Genomic DNA, 16,828 nt, shown 5'->3' on the forward strand with positions numbered 1-16,828 from the left:
ATTCCCTAGGTTTTTACTAAAATGAAATGACCATTGTTATCTAAAAAATGTTTTGTTTAACTTGGAATATCCACATATAAATTTATAATGAGTAAATAAAATGTTTTAATTGGTTTAGAAAAATTGGGATGTCACTGTTGGTATCAGAGCATTACTTTAAGTGAACTAGGAATTTAGGTAAATTCTATACTTAAACTTAGAAGCTAAGTATGATCGGTGAGATGTGTGATAGATTACTGATATGTGCATATTTAGTTACATATTTCATTCATTATTTCAATACTTTTTGCTAAATTTATGCTCATTATAGAACAAACTGTCCTTAATTTATTTAAAATATGTTTTGTATCACCAACAACATTCTCGATATCAAAAGGAAGCTATTGCGGAGCTACAAACGGGGAAAACAATGGATAAAAATAAATGAAGATTTAAAGCTAGAAGACCACATCGCGGTCATGTCAACACGACGTGGTGATTGGAAAAATCCTGATCAAATAGTAACTTGTCAATTACATGTTTTTAATGAAGACTACGTCGTGGTTGGGGCCAACACGACGTGGTCAGCAAGATTCAAGAATTATATATATTACGATTATTCTCTCAAACCTAACAAATGCTTGTCGTTCTATTCGACTTTTGGAAACCATAAAGGTGTTGGAACACAGAGGAAGCTCAAATTTCAATTAAGGTTTAGCTTTTGAATAGATTTGTGGCAATAATACTTCTTAAAACTTATTTACTTTGTACTTCATTATGATTTTCATTGTGAACTTTGTTTTTAAGAGTTTGTTTCTAGAGATCATGGGCTAAAACCCTAAATTCTGTTTAGACTAGAGGATCATTATGACTATGTATTGATTTATTGGATTTTAGATTGCTGGTAGTTGCTTATTTATTATGATAGCTTGTTAAAGATCCTTTAGTATTAATGATAACTATTTCTTCTATTTATTGCTGAGTTTTTATAAATTGAATGTTCATTCTTATCTGGTAAACTTGAATCTAATAAATTTGTGACCATCAATGTTGTAAGACTAGCATATTAATTATAAACCTAGGGTTACAAAGAAGAATAGGTAAATTAATGTGGAAGCTAATATATGATGATCATTCATATATTGAATTTTTGTATTTTAGCTGATTCATTGTTTAAATTAGTTAACATTTAGTAGTATTTTAGCTGATATTTCTGTTCACAATGTTCAATACTCTATTTACCTGAACTATCCTGCTATTCGATTAGGTACAATGTCTATTGTGTTTTCGTTAGTCTAGATTAGTAGGTTATTACTTAGTACATAAAATACACATCTAGTTTTTGGTGCCATTGCTGGGGAACGGTTCAAATTTTAGTTAATCATAATCTATTATTTGTTTTCGATCCTTAAGTGAGATTTATTACACAAAGAATGAATTTTTTTTTTAAATTTCTATTGTATCACCACAACATGGTAGACGTCCTGATAGTTTTTCGCTTATTAGTTTTTTGTTACTATTTTTGTTCCTTTTTACGCATTGTTTTTCTGTTTATTACAATTAATTTTCAAGATGATGGATATCACACGAATGATGATGGGTGCATTCAAGAGGCGAGTATTGTAACATCCCAAAATTTAAAACGAAAAATTTCATCTTTAATTAAGTTATTATAAAGCTAATAGAATAAAAACATCCATCGTGTCATCCTATATAAAAACCAGTATGTCAATAATCACAATATGTCATAATGAAACAATATCAGAGTACAATCCCAAAGATCTCATGTGTGGAAAATCATAGTGTGATGCGCTATGATCGAGCTGGCTCGTTTCCTTTGAAAACAAAGTACCTGAAACCAAAATTCAAAACCGTAAGCACAAAGCTTAGTGAGTTCCCCCATCATACCACACACCATACAAATAACATACTATCAGGCATACAAAGGTGCCCAACCTACCCCTGTCAGGCATATCTAGGAACCCGACCTACCCTACTAAGCATATCGGGATGCTTAACCTACCCCTATTAGGCATACCGGGGTGCGCAACCTACCCCTGTCAGACATACCCGGGTGTCCGACGCACCCATGTTAGGCATATCTGGGTGCCCGACCTACCCTCAGGTTTATCTCAACCGGTTCCGATGACTATTTCACCCTTACCATTGTCACATAATATCATACCATGAAGATACTGCTAGGCATACATGGGTACTGTCTACCCCTTCGATTTCGTTCAACTGGTATTCAGGGACTATTTCACCCCTACTACTACTAACACATAATATCATAACATCCTAGCACATAAGGCATATCAGATAGTGGCAAACCAAACAATTATCACAAAGACAATCATCTAAAATATAATCACCTACTGGTAGGCCGATATTGGTTACTTAGACCCACATCTTATGGTAGGTAACTCACCTCACACTGCTGCAGTCCCGCGAAACAAAACCCTATCTGCTAGATGACAGATTCACCTAACCGTCAACAACAAAGAAACACCCAATTAATAATTGGGTTCCAACACATAACCATAAGTCCATGGTTTGGGTAAAACACCACTTTACCCCCATCTTAACTTGATTCAAACTTAAGGCATAATCCAAAGGCCCAAAAGTAGCCACACACACTCAGCCACCCTTGTGGTAGCAGGTGGTGGTTCACAGAAGTAGCCACCACCTCACGGTGGTGGTGATTATGATCTTTGGCCGAAAAAACACCAAAAGCACTCCAAATATCAATCTAAATGCATCTGAACCCCCACAACCATCGGAGATGGTTAGTAGCAGTGGCGAAACGACTGTAGAAGGTGGTGGTGGTGAGTTTTGTTCGATTTCCTGGACAAGCAACGATCCATACAACATTAAGCTTGTGAAGTACATTGTAATAGACCGGATTCCCAGGTATTATTCATATATTTATTTTTGATGATTTGCGAGGAGACTCGACGAGTTGGAGCCTAGACTCGCCGAGTATGATCACGGATTTGGACGCGGGTTCGCGCCCAGACTCGACGAGTCCGCGCTGTTTAATGAAACCCTAATTTGTCGGGTTTGGAGCCTATTTAAAGGGCCTTATGGCCGTCATTTGTGCTCACTAGTCCCCTGAGTGAAACCCTAGTGAGCTTGAGCGTTTAGAGTAAGTCAAGGAGCCATTATTGACCTTGGAGGTGTTATCTAGCAAGGGAAAGGAAGCAATAGCGAAGGGGAAACAAGAGGAGCCACTTCCTGAAGATTTGAGGTCCAGAACATCATGTTTGAGGTACTATCTTTGAGCCATTCTCTGTTATGTTGATGTTCATGTTGATTTAGGGCTTATTGAGCCCTTTTGTGGCTAGATCTAGTGCTTCCTTGGTCCCTTAAGTGAGTTAGGTTCTGGATCTGGACCCTTGGAGGTCCAGAGTGTCCCTTTTTCCAAGCTTTTTATGAATCCATGGGGGTTTTGGATTGGGGTCTTTGTGCTTGAGGTCAAAACACCATTTATGAGTCATGGGGTGTGTTATGAGCACCAAGACATGAACTTTACGTGATGAATAAGCTTGGAAGGTCTGGATCTATGAGTGAGTGAAGCGGATCTGACCTCAGAAGTGATATTTAGTTGGTGCATGGCATGGACTCGCCGAGTCTAAAGAACAGACTCGGCGAGTAGCATGAAGTTTGTCCTTAACGACTCAACGAGTGGTCTTGCCGAGTTAAGGGTCGACACAGTGAGTCAGGGAGAGTTAGAGGGGGTTGACAGGTGGACTAAGTCGAGCTGGAACTCGCCGAGTTGTTCTTGATACTCGGCGAGTTGAGCCATGGTGGCCCCGCGATTCATGCCAGGTGGAACTCGTCAAGTCAGGGGAGTACTCGACGTGTCAAAAGAGAATCCTAGAGAGTTGGTGACCACGTATAGACTCGCCGAGTCGCTCTAGTGCACTCGCCGAGTCCGGTCAAAGTTGACCGTTGACCGTTGACCAGAGTTGACCAGTGTTGACTTGATAAGGGTAGTCAACCTTAGTGGTAAAAGTGTTAATTAGAGATGTGTGATGTTATAGGAGGATTATAGCTCAGAGGATCCAACACGAGTGATTTCCAGGATTTGCGAGTTATCGAGATATACGAGGTGAGTCTTCTCACTATACTTTACCTTGAGTAGGTAATCAAAGTTATGTGACAGAGTATGTGTATGTTATGTGTTGTACTACATGATGTCTATGTGATTTATGCTGTGTAGAGTTAGAACCAGTGGGTTCACAGAGTAGGGTCTACGGACCCACAGAGTTATAGCCTCGAGTGGCTAATATGTGTTATGTGTGGTATTTTGGGGAACTCACTAAGCTTTGGGCTTACAATGTTAGTGTTGTTTGTTTCAGGTACTAGTGATGACCGTGAGAAGGCGTCGGCTTGATCTGTACACACGGATGGGATTTTTATGATATGTGATATTGGGATTTTGTATGATGTGAACTGGAGATTTAAACTTGAAGTTTTATGAAAATTAAATGAGAAATGTTTTTATATTTTGTAAAAAAATATTTTGAAATTAACGGTGTTACAAGTTGGTATCAGAGCCTTGGTTTGAGGGATTCGAGTACACCTTTGGGCGTATTTGAACTCAAACTGAGGATTTGAGAAGTATTTTCAAAAAAAAAAAGAGTAAAAGATTTTGAAAAGAAACGCAGAGCAGAGTTGTGTGTACGATCAGTCCGCGCCCGAACGGTAATTTCCCAAAATACCCTCATGTTATGTGATATTGATACTGATATGATGTATTCGCATGCTAGAGTAGGCTAGGTATTCCTATTAGGACTAGAGTGGCCTGATTTGTGATGCGTTAGCCTAGGAAGAGGTGAGCTGTTATGAGATGCTTGAGAGTAAGTAGGTAGCAATGAGGGGATTATGAGAGATCTATTAGAGAGTGGCCTATGCATGATAGAGTACTTGGAGTTTGGGATCCGAAGAGGAGGAGTTGGGGTGCATTCTGATACGGTGCGGACAGTAATATTGGGCCCGTACTACTGAAAGCACCGGAGCAGTGTACAACTCAAGTAAGAATCTTTGGAATACCAAGGATCAAGGAGGAATCAGTTATCGAGTTTAACTATGCTCTAATGGGTTCTGATTTTTCGTATGTTGTATTTCAGAGGTAGATCATGGTGAGGACACATTTGATGCCTAAGAGCAGTGATACCAGTGATGATGAGATCCGCCGGATCATCCACGAGGAGGTGGCTGCGGCCATCAGGGCAGAGATACCAGAGATGTTCGGGTCTATTAAGACCACGCTGATTGAGACCTTTGACGAGCGTTATGCCGTTCTTTCTGAGGCTGCTGTTGCAGCGGCCACCGCAGCTATTGCTGCCGCGAGGCCGCAGGGTGGTGATGCGTTGCTATGCCGGGAGTTCAGCAACACGAAACCACCAGAGTTTGATGGGACCCAGGACCCGGTGGCAGCTATGAGGTGGATCTCTGACATAGAGGGGGTGTTTCTTCACTTGCTCATCTCCTGAGCATTTGAAGGTTCGGTTCGTGCTGAACCAGCTTCACTTGGGAGCGAAGGACTGGAGGAAGTTTGTGACGGCACAATTTACGCCTGCCGAGCTTACGGCAGTGACCTGGGAGAGGTTCACTGCCATGTTCCGAGATGAGTACGTTCCCCAGGTGGAGAGGGAGCATTTGGCCCAGGAGTTTCTGACCCTCAAGCAGGGTACTGAGACAGTTACAGCGATTACTAGGACGTTCCATGAGAGGACGATGTTTTGCCCTGAGCACGTGTCTACTGAGCAGGCACGTATGAGCCGATATTTGAGTATTTTGAGGCGAGACATTCGGGAGTTTGTGGCGAACTCCTCGTACTGGACATTTGCTGAGCTTTAGGCAAATGCCCGGAAGAGGGAGATTGAGCTAGAGACTCAGGCCAGGGAGGAGGCAGAGTCTCAAGGGAGGGATCGGTGACTGGCACAGTCTCAACCGGCAGCCAAGCGGGCCAAGCCCGCTGATCCCAAACCAGGGAGCCAGAAGGGCCGCACTTATGGGAAGTGTGGCAAGGGTCATGATGGAGTTTGCAGAGCAGGATCTTGCTACAAATGTGGCAAGAAGGGGCATATGGCCAAGGATTTCCCCAAGGGGTTTGCAGTGTGCTGCCACTGCAATCAGACCGGACACCATAAGGCAGAGTGTCTGCAGTTGCGAGGGTCATCTCATGGAGCACCTCAGGGATCTGCCCCTGCCGCCATCAGAGCTACAGAGAGTCGGCCAGTGAAGGCCGAGGCGCCGAGGGCACGAGGGAGAGCCTTTCAGCTGACCACGGAGGAGGTCCGCGCAGCACCCGATGTCGTGGCTGGTATGTATCCTTTCATGTATTTATTTTGATGTTGAGATATTATGCTTATATTATGTTATGCGTAGGTACTTTTCTTGTGAATTCGGTACCTGCCTTGGTGTTATTTGACTTGGGTGCGAGTTTGTATTTTGTATCTTTGGCTTTTAGTCAGCATATCAGTGTTAGTCGTGAGGCGTTGAGTCGGCCTCTGAGAGTTTCCATAGCTGATGAGAGAGTGATATATGCCACGGAGGTTCTCCGAGGTTGCGTAGTCGAGATTTTTGGTGTTGAGTTCCCGATTGATCTGGTTCCTATTGCGATGGGTGAGGTCTGTGTCATCGTGGGCATGGACTGGTTGAGCAGATTCGGTGCGGTTATCGACTGCGAGCGTCAGCTGGTGACCATACGAGACCCTAGTGGGGGAGTTCTTTCGGTGTACGACGAGGGTACACGTTCAGGATCAGTGTTTTGTTCGGCCGCTAGAGCGAGGCAGTGTCTACAGCAGGGCTGTAAGGATTTTGTGGCGTATGTGATGGATATGCGGGTGGATTCCGAGAGGCCGAGTTCAGTTGAGGAGGTTCCGGTGGTGCGTGAGTTCCCGGATGTGTTTCCCGAGGAGTTGCCGGGTGTGCGTCCTGTGAGGCAAGTGGAGTTCAGTATCGATTTGGTTCCGGGAGCTGCGCCTATCGCCAAGGTGCCTTATCGCCTTGCACCTACAGAGATGCAAGAGTTATCCTCGCAGCTTCAGGAGCTGCTGGGGAAGGGGTTTATTCGGCTGAGCAGCTTGCCGTGGGGAGCGCCTATCATGTTCTTCAAGAAGAAGGATGGTTCACATCGGATGTGCATTGATTACCGGGAGTTGAACAATCTAACGGTCAAGAACCGTTACCCGTTGCCGAGGATCGACGATTTATTCGATCAGTTGCAGGGAGCATCTTGGTTCTCCAAGATCGATTTGAGGTCTGGATATCATCAGGTGAGGGTGCGGGATGAGGACGTCCAGAAGACAGCATTCAGGACGCGTTATGGGCATTATGAGTTTGTGGTGATGCCTTTTGGGCTCACCAATGCTCTGACAGTGTTCATGGATCTCATGAACCGAGTATGTAGGCCGATGCTGGATCGGTCGGTGATTGTATTTATCGACGACATTATGGTATATTAGATCTGGAATCTCACCCACCTTTGGCGACTTTCTGAGGTATAAAGTCTTAAACTTGGTTCTTAATAGCTTAGATCTCTCTTGGTTTTAAGTCATTAATCTTTTAGATCCCATTGGTGAAATATGATAAACCCTTATAGTGTGATGCCGAAAATTGCCATTCTTAGTGTTAATTGTCCCTTGATTCATAAAAAGTGATCATAAATCCTTCCATGCTTAAGGAAAGACCATTTCCATGGAAGTAGGTTGCTATTTCTTGAGTTTAGAACTCGTCGAGTCCATAGGTGAACTCGGTGAGTTGGATCAAATTTTCCCGATTCTGCTGATTAAAGGAAGAACTCGACGAGTTAAAAGGGAAACTCGGCAAGTTGATTCAAAATATCGCGATTCTATGATCTATGGGAACTCACCAAGTTAAAGGGTAACTCGACGAGTTGAGTCAACCTGAGCGTTGACTTTGAATTTAACCTTGACTTTGACTTTGACCAAAGTTGGCCCTTAAGGGAATTATGAGTATGAAAATGTATTTAAGGAAATCTTTTATGTTTAGGGGTTGAGTTGGTTGATATTTGCGATCAGGGACAGTTCAGCTACTTTCATTTATTCAAGGTGAGTTACCTTCCCTGTATCAGTGAGTCTAAGGCACCAATGCCGGCCCACTAGTAGTTGTTTGTAGCGTGACATCGCCAATTTCACGGCCAGAAAAGACGGATTTGTTTATGCTTTGTTTTTAAATTCAATGTAATCTTTTAAAGAAAATAGTTGCGGAAATTGTTCCCAAAACATAATATGATAAGAATTTATCAAAGCCTTTCTTAAAGAAATGTATTTTCATTATATAACAAAATCTCAAGATGTCATGTTCCGATACAGACACATAAGCATAAACAAAACATACATTCATTTACACTAGTGATTTACATCTCCTTTAATCTCTCAATGAAATACGTCTTCGCATCGATACATGTGATACAAAGAAAACTGAGTGGGTCAGGCTTGGGAGCCTGGTGAGCATATAGGGTTTTCGACCCACAATAATATAATTATTATATTCAATCATCAAACAATCAACCCAATTACCCATTCCCGTTATCGTCTTTATTTCTTAAGGTTTTACCCTAGGAATCAACTTTCATTCACTCATTCATTCCTAAGGATTGAGCTAAGTAATTGGCACGAAGTTGATTGCTGCCAAAGTTTATCTATCATGTACTAAGTCCATAGTTACCAACGTTTATCTCTCCGATACTAAATCCATAGCTATCAGGTGCTAACGTTATATTCGTCGGGGTTTACTCGACAGGCGCTAACTCCATAGTCACAAAGGTTCACTTAACAATAGGCGCTAACTCTATAGTCACCAAGGTTTATACAATAGGCCCTAACTCCATAGTCACCAAGGTTTACACAATACGCGCTAACTCCATAGTCACCAAGGTTTACTCAACGAGCATATTTCATCACCCACCAACTGTTTGATATACCCATGTTCTACCCAACATATTTGTAGATATAATATATATATATATATATATATATATATATATATATTTACATATATACAGGTTAACTCATTTAAAAACCTATATAAAATATTCATTCCACCCATATCGCATAAACAAAGAATAGATAAACACATAGCACGTATTTCATAGCAAATACTTCATATTTATGTGTTAGAAGAAACTAACTACACACTCACACAAAACATATACTAAATACCTTCAAACAATACTAGTATTAAAATCGTGTTTATGAAAGGGACTATACACTCACTTGATAAGACGATGATAGGGAAGCACCTCGTGTAATAAAATAATCTTTTCTGATAAAACCGGGATGTTTTCTCCAAAATCGGGCTTACGCGGGCAGAGTTTCGGCTCGAAAACTTTATTTCTCCGGATCTTCGGGGCTTCAGGACTTGCTTCGGGTGTCGGGATTGATACCGGCGCTTCGGGGTATAAGTTGCACGCAAAATGAGGCAAAAACGAGATAGAAGAAAATAAAATGTGCACAGAATTCGGCTGCCCTCTACTTCTATTTATAGGGTGCTGAAAATTGGATTACGTTGGGCGTAATCTCGGAGTAAGCTGGGCGTACTCGCTCTACAAGCAGTAAGCTAGGCGTACAAAGCTCTACACGCGGCGTGTGATTCGGATCAGACCAGAATCGTCATGGCTTACGTATCCGAGTACTCGAGTGATGGGTTAGGTCGGCGTGGCCCATGCCGGTTCATGCATATGGGTATGCTCGGCGTACACCGACATACAAATCTTCAAAATTGCGTAACATTCGCATACGAGTTCTGTTTTCAACGTTCTTTATATCCACGCGTAGTTGAGACTATGCTCTACGAATTTCGTTTAGACTCTGTCGGCTGATTTCAAACTTATTTTTATTATATGATTTTTTGTAGGCCGGGACAGGAAAATTTAGTTATAAATTCATAACTCCTTCATCCGACGTCCGTTTTCGTCTATCTTTTTACCGTTGCACTACTAATAATGAGATCTTCGATTCTCGTTTAGATTGTTTCGGCTAGAAATCACTCGATCTCATAATCAAATTTCGGGCTGCATACCGCTAAGTTGAAAATTAGAAAAATCATAACTTCCTGATAGGACGTCAGATTTGGGCATTCTTTTTATGCACCCTCTCAGTTTAATGTATTCTATGACTTTCATTTACATTTCTAAGGCTAAAAATCACTACATCGTAAATTCACTTTTTACGTCACACAGTGTTGTGCCGGTTTTGTCGCGAAACTTCGACTGGTCATAACTTCTTCGTTATAACTCGGATTTCAGCATTCTTTATATATTTGCAAACCTCGTAAGACATACCACAACTTAGTTAAGATTATTCCTTCAAAATAATTTTCCATCAACAAGTCACTTTTGACGCTCATTGACGAGCCCTAATCTACGGGCGTCACAATTATCTCCCCCTTAGGATGATTACGTCCCGGAATCATCAACGAAATAGGGCTTGTATAATGATTCCATTCATTATCTTTCCATCCTAAGTAATAACCATGATGCTCAATCTTGCATCTGCTCTTCGTACTATGTTGGACTTATACTCATAACGTTCGAGTTACAAAATTAATCCTTATTGAGGACTCCTTCTTCTTAGGATAAATACTTTCCTTTATGTATTGTAACAGACCGATGGGTCATGTTCTAATGATCTTTCATCATATGATACAACGCTTAGACTCTAGTCTCTTAAAGTCAAATTCCAGAATGGAATATACCTTCCTTCATATTCTAATGTGATATAATCACATTTTAACTTGTTGCATTTTCAACTACAAACTTCTTTAACAACTAGTACGATGCTATCGGTCGCATTAATTTCAATCTTCTGTCCTCAGTCAGAGGCTGCATCGAACATGGTTCTCGAAACCGTGTAACAAACTCATTGTATTCGGACTCAACTTGATATGACCACTAGGGTCGGAATAACAACCACCTTACTAGTCATTACCGAAACAATGGTAATGACATACTTCAATAAAACAAAATCAATTACTAGTTTCTTGGTAACCTTGTGATTTTCCCTGATCCAAGTGTGAGTCCTGCGCTTCCGGCAGTATAGGCCTCTACTACCATTCACACCTACGCATACTCGTTTCACGTATTGTCCTGCAATCGAGCCAGGTCACCATACAAGAAAATCACACCATCATTCAACACATCAGATAGCAAAACGAAGGCTTATATTATTTCTTGAAACGATTACACAATGGTTCTAGCTCACCCTATACTACGCCTCTAATAGGCTACACTTCCTGATACAGACTTTATATATTGATATGAAGTCTTCATCCTTGAATCCTCGCGTTGTTTTCTTCTTCATCGAGATCATCTAGAATGCCTTTGGCTGTGTCGGTGTGTTTTTCTTTGGGCATTCTTTAGCAATATGCCCTTCTTCGTTAGATCTGTAGCACACCTTCTAAATAGGTGCACACTTGTTGGCGTAATGCCCTGTCTTCCCTTATTTGTAGCAAGGCATCTCCTTGCTACATTTCCCTAAGTTTTTCTTTTTACACTTCTCACACCATTTAGCTTCATCTCTTCCCCCAAATTTCAGGAATTTGCTTTCTTTGTTGATCATTGAAGATCTTTCATGTTTCCTTTGCTCTCCAACATCAACTCTCTCTAGACCCTTTTCTTTTATTTGGGTCTCAACATTCCTGGTTGCCCAGATGTCGGCTTTCAGAGTGGTTTCTTGCTTGACTATCGGACTAAAGTCCGCTGGTAATCCATTGGCAAACTTGTTGAACTTGGAAAGTTCAGTTGGAATTAGGTGTGGAATAAACTTCATCTTCTCTATAAAGCTTGTAGCATATTCAGTGATGCTCAATCTTCCCTTCTGCAGATTCTGGAAGTCATTTTTGATTTCCAGAAGACCCTTCTCAGAGCAGTATTGCATTTTCAATTTAACCACAAACCCTTCCCAAGACATCTTGCTAGCTTCTCCCTTAGGCAGTGAACCGACTAGCAGCTTCCACCAGCTCAACACTCCAGATTTTAACATAGGAATTGCAAGAGCGATCTTCTTCCTATTGCTACACTCGCAAATTTGAAACGTTGTCTCCATCTCGGAGATCCAGTCCATAAATTCCATTGGTTTCGGGCTTCCAGATAGACACGGTGGTTTGGATGCGATGAAATCCTTATACTTGCATTTGCGACCATTGTTTCCCCCATCATGGTTGTTATGCCTAATTAATTGTGGGTTGGCTTGACCAACAATACCGCTGAAGTTACCTCCCTCTGACTGCCCACCATTCACCTCAGGCTCTTCCACTTGAAGTGACAGTTCCTCACAATTCTGCCAAAGCAGACGGCTCGTCTCCTCCCTCTGACGATCCAACATCGTTTGAATCATCATTTGCACTCCATCCATCGTCATTGGCTCAGGTGTTGCAGCTACAATAGGTGCTTGTTCAATCACTGGTGGTTGAGGCTGTTGATTCCTGTTTTCATCTGTGTTTCCAACTCCGCTTCTTGTTGTTTCCATCTTGATCGATACACTGAACAAGGTGAAATTAGATCCACATTCACGATAGATATTACGATCTTCCATATTACTTCAAAACGCTCACATGCTATTTCTAATATCGTAACCATACGTTTAGAATCCTATACACATAAGGTTTCCTGATCTAGTCGGCAACATACCATAGATCTGAACAAATAATATCGTATATGGCAACATATAACATTTAGCACATAAAAGCATTTTTGGCATCTTTCCTAAAATATACTAGTGCTCGTGTCTATAATATAAAAGTCACACATCTCACAATCTTTACATAGCATTCTAAGTTTAACTCTAGAAATCCTATAAATTCCTAGTTCGCTTAAACTAATGCTCTGATACCAACTGCGACATCCCCAATTTCAAGGCTAGAAAAGAACGATTTGTTTATGCATTGTTTTTAAAATCAGAGTAACCTTTTAAAGAAAACAGTTGTGGAATTTGTTCCCAAAATAAAATATGATAAGAATTTATCAAAGCATTTCTTAAAGAAATGTATTTTCATCATATAACAAAATCTCAGGATGTCATGTTCCGATACAGACACATAAGCATAAACAGAACATACATTCATTTACACTAGTGATTTACATCTCCTTTAATCTCTCAGTGAAATATGTCTTCGCATCGATACCTGTGATACAAAGAAAACTGAGTGGGTCAGGCTTGGTAGCCTGGTGAGCATATAGGGTTTTCGACCCACAATAATATAATTATTATATTTAATAATCAAACAATCAACCCAATTATCCCCATTATCTTCTTTATTTCTTAAGGTTTTACCCTAAGAATAAACTATCATTCATTCCTAAGGATTGACCTAAGGAATTGGCACGAAGTCCATTGCTACCAAAGTTTATCTATTAGGTACTAAGTCCATAGTTACCAACATTTATCTCTCCGATACTAAATCCATAGCTATCAGGCGCTAACTACATAGTCGTTGGGGTTTACTCGACAGACGCTAACTCCATAGTCACCAAGGTTGACTTAACAATAGGCGCTAACTCCATAGTCACCAAGATTATATAATAGGCACTAACTCCATAATGACCAAGGTTTATACAATAGGCGCTAACTCCATAGTCACCAAGGTTTACTCAACAAGCATCTTTCATCACCCACCAACTATTCCATCTACCCATGTTCTACCCAACATATTTGTAGATATAAAATATATATATACAGGTTAACTCATTTAAAAACCTATATAAAATATTCATTCCACCCATCTCACATTAACAAACAATATATAAACACATAGCACGTATTTCATAGCAAATTCTTCGTATTTATGTGTTAGAAGATAGTAACTACACACTCACACAAAACATATACTAAATACCTTCAAACAATACTTGTAATAAAATCGTGTTTATGAAAGCGATTGTACACTCATACAGTACATATACTAAATACCTTCAAACAATACTTGCATTAAAATCATGTTTATGAAAGGGACTAAACGCTCACTTGATAAGACGATGATCGGGCAACACCTTGTGTCTTAAAATAATCTTTTCCGATAAAACCAGGATGTTTTCTCCAAAACTGGGCTTCATGCGGGCAGATTTTCGGCTCGAAAACTACATTTCTCGAGATCTTCGGGGCTTCAGGACTTGCTTCGGGTGTCGGGATTGATATCGGGGCTTCGAGGTATAAGTTGCATGCAAAATGAGGCAAGCAAGAGAAAGAAGGGAAGAAAATGAGCAAAGCGTTCGGCTGCCCTCGACTTCTATTTATAGGGTGCTTAAAATTGGAATACGATGGGTGTAATCTCAGAGTACGCTGGGTGTACAAAGCTCTACACAGGGCTTACGCTTCGGATCAGACTGGAGTCACCATGGATTACGTATCTAGGTACTTGAGTGATGGGTCAGGCAAACGTGGCCCATGCCGGTTCATGCATATGGGTACGCTGCGCGTACTCGATTACGCTTGGCGTACACCAACATACAAATATTCAAAATTGCATAATTTTCGCCTATGAGCTCTGTTTTTGATGTTCTTTATTTCCACGTATAGTTGAGACTATGATCAATGACTTTCGTTTAGACTCCGTCAGTTGATTTCAAATTTATTTTTATTATATTATTTTTAGTAGGCGGGGACAGGAAAACTCCATTATAAATTCATAACTCCTTCATCCGATGTTCGTTTTTGTCAGTCTTGTTACCATTGCACTACTAATAACGAGATCTTTGATTCTCGTTTAGATTATTTCAGCTAGAAATCACTCGATCTCATAATCAAATTTCAGGCTGCATACCGTTAAGCTGAAACTTAGAAATATCATAACTTCCTCATACGAAGTGAGATATGGGCGTTCTTTTTATTGACGCTCTCGTTTTAACATATTATATGACTTTTGTTTAGATTGATTAGGCTAAAAATCGCTACATCGTAAATTCACTTTTTACGTCACACAGTGTCTTGCCGGTTCTATCGAGAAACATTGACAGGTCATAACTTATTCGTTATAACTCGGATTTCAGTATTCTTTATATATTCGGAAACCTCGTAAGACATACCACAACTTAGTTAAGATTATTCCTTCAAAAAAATATTCCATCAAAAAGTCATTTTTGACGCTCATTGACATTAAATTGACTAGCCCAAATCTACGGGCGTTACATGTAATAGAGATAATTGTCTTTTTTATAATTGTCTGGTATGCCACTATCTGTTGTGACTTATGTGCTTAATTTTTATAGTATTGTGTGGTAGTGGTAGGGGTGAAATTGACCCCGTAGATTGATTAGATCGAAGGGGAGGCCAGCACACTCGGCAATATTCGTTTGAATAGACCAAAGGGGAGGCCAGCAACAAGATATGCTTAATAGTATCCGGTTGAGTAGACCGAAGGGGAGGCCAACACCCAGATATGGTCGACTGTATCTGGTTGATTAGACCGATGTGGAGGCCAACACCTATATATGATCGACAGTATCTAGTTGAATAAATCAATGGGGAGGCCAGCACGTAGATATGCTCAGCAATATTTAGTGGAATAGACCGAAGGGGAGGCCAACACCTAGATATGTTTGGCAGTATGTTTGTTATATGGTATGTGGTATGATGGGGGAACTCATTAAGCTTTGTGCTTACGGTTTTCAGTTTTAGTTTCAGGTACTTCTTCTTAAAAAGGAAAGGAGCTTGCATGATCGCAACACATCACACTATGATTTTCCACATATGAGATTTTAGGAGTTGTACTATGATATTACTTTTATATGACATGTTTTGGTTATTGACTTACTGGTTTTATTCATGATATGAGTGGCACTATAGTTGTTTCAGACTACCTTTTTATAATCTTCTCAATTAAAAATGAAATTTTTGGTTTTGAATTTTACGATGTTACAAGTTAGTATCAGAGCCCTAGTTTAAGGGATTCAGATACACTCTCAGATGTATCTAGACTCAAATCGAGGGTTTGAAATATTTTTACAAGAAAGATGACTTTTTTTTCTAAAATTAAAATTAAGGGATTTTATTGAAGAACAAGGAATGTGATGCGTGCAATCGGCCGAGCTCAAGTAAGTTTTCCCCAAGATACCCACACATGTTATGTTATGATATGGATTGTGATTATGTAAACTGCATGCTAGGTTAGGGCTAAGGATCTAAGAAGGATGCCTTGTGTGCCTACTGTATGTGCTTACCTAAATGCATTCTGGTACTGATTAGTCAGCGATATGAGAGCCTGATTAGGATGTTCCTTGTTTTGATTACTCAATGCTCGAATTCCATTTGCTTTGTGCTAATAGGTGTTCTTGTCACACCCCAAAACTGGAATGGCAAAAATGTTTGGGGGCAGAGGATGTCATGTACAGTATCAAAACAAGGCAAAGTAGTAAACAAGCAACAACATCATCCATTGCATTAATAGTATAGTTAATAGAAATGTGTGTTCTTTAATAGTAATAAGACACCAAAAATGATTTAATTGAAATAAAAGACTAGTCTTGAATGTGCTCCATCTTCTCAAAACCTGTCATCGGTACCTGTCTACTGGTGACCTGAGAATACAAGGTATTTTGAAAGCGTAGATCAACATTGAAGCAAGTGAGTTCATAAGTATTTAGTGCTAATGTTTGTATAAGTTTGCTAAATATATTTGTAAATGTTTGCTGTAAAAGTTTGTATATGTTTGAAGTCTCCTCGAAAATCCTATATTCTCTAATAGTGTGAAAAGTAGCCTTCTGCCAAGACCCGAATGTTCTAGATGTTTGTTCTTTGTAAAAGTAAGTATCTTTCCCAAGTTTGACTATCATTAACAAAATATAGTTTACATTACCGGTTATGTGAGAAGGTCACAATTTGAA

Source organism: Lactuca serriola, chromosome 5, assembly GCF_051521515.1.
Source record: "Lactuca serriola cultivar US96UC23 chromosome 5, Lser_US96UC23_V15, whole genome shotgun sequence".
NCBI lineage: Eukaryota > Viridiplantae > Streptophyta > Magnoliopsida > Asterales > Asteraceae > Lactuca > Lactuca serriola.